Genomic DNA, 1,367 nt, shown 5'->3' with positions numbered 1-1,367 from the left:
CTCATTAGAGGATTTTCATACAATTGACTCCAGCCGGGGACTCATACCTCTTGATACTTTCACTAGAGCAGCGATTCTGATTCACTGTCAAAGAACCCGAAAAGATTTCCTTCTATCAAAGAGCCAAAGAGCGTATTATATCACCCTCGGGTTACTTCACTCGACTAAGGGGCGTAGCGAGTATGCTGTTGAATAAATGGAAGACAGACAAGTGGCAATACCTGAAAGATTACCTAAAGGATGAAAATTCCTGGGTGAAGGCCGGCGCTTGTGTACCCATGGTGTCAGTAGCGACAGCAGCTGCAAGAGGTCTTGAGGCTCTGAAAGAGTGCTTCGCGCTTCGCCCAGCTCCTACACCGGACGTTTTTCTTCCTTGAATGCCGGACCCCTATGACTAAGGCTACTATCATATGTTAGGGAACATCCTATCTCACGAATGGTGGATGAGCTGCTGCTAGTCGATGATTCAAACCTATTGATGATCGATCCTCTCAACTCCTTTTCATCTTTTGAATCTTTCGCATAAGCAGAAATCAGTAAGTCTTCCGCAAACTAAGCCATTGCATAAGCAGAAATCAGTAAGTCTTCCACGAAGTAAGTCTGTTCTCTTTGCTGACGAAAAACCTGTTCTAAAAAGAGTGCCTTTTCTATGCCTTTTTTCAGCGCAATTAAATGATAGGTCTAGTACTGGCGTCTGTGTGCGAGGGGAGTCATCCGATTCGAAAGTCCTTTCCCAAACTCTTTTAACCGGATGGTTAAATTGGCTTGGCAATCCAGTCTGTTTACCCAGTCGATGGGCCCCTTTTTCCTTCCTCACCCTTTCGAGTGGAGTTCCCGGCTCAAACTAGATGAGTTCTCCCCAATACTGATTAGTTGGTCGAAATTACGGACAAAGCAGTGAATGCCACGGAGCTGAAAGCATCCGAAATCATACCAAGCGGGTGAGTGTAAAACATTCCATTTAAGTTGAAACAGAAAGAAAGAGTTCAGTGGCTAAATCGTAATTGAGTTGACTCGTCTTGCTGGGCCTTCGTCGTTTAGTGATAACGAGTGGAGTAGGCAGGCGAGTAGAAAGTAAAAGATTGTAATAAAAAAAAGCCCTGGCCTTCTGGGGAATCGGTCAGACCTAGCGCTTTTACATAGGACCGGAAAGAACAACAAATCAAAGAGAAAAAAGGTGGCACACCATTAACTGGGAATCCCGAAACTAATATGCTGACGCCTCCCCTCTATCCAGTTTCGGGAAGTAGCCTTTTTGTTTCTATAGCTTTGAAGCCTTTCAATCAAAAGCTGCTCAATTGGACCTGCCTTCGACTATTATATATAATTATTTCTTATCCGATCAGTAATAGTTTTTTGACCTAATT

The sequence above is a fragment of the Gastrolobium bilobum genome, unplaced genomic scaffold (genome assembly GCF_033153095.1).
Source record: "Gastrolobium bilobum isolate Gb01-03AN ecotype WA unplaced genomic scaffold, APGP_CSIRO_Gbil_v1 utg53380, whole genome shotgun sequence".
Lineage (NCBI taxonomy): Eukaryota > Viridiplantae > Streptophyta > Magnoliopsida > Fabales > Fabaceae > Gastrolobium > Gastrolobium bilobum.
Note: the sequence above shows the minus strand (reverse complement) of the source record.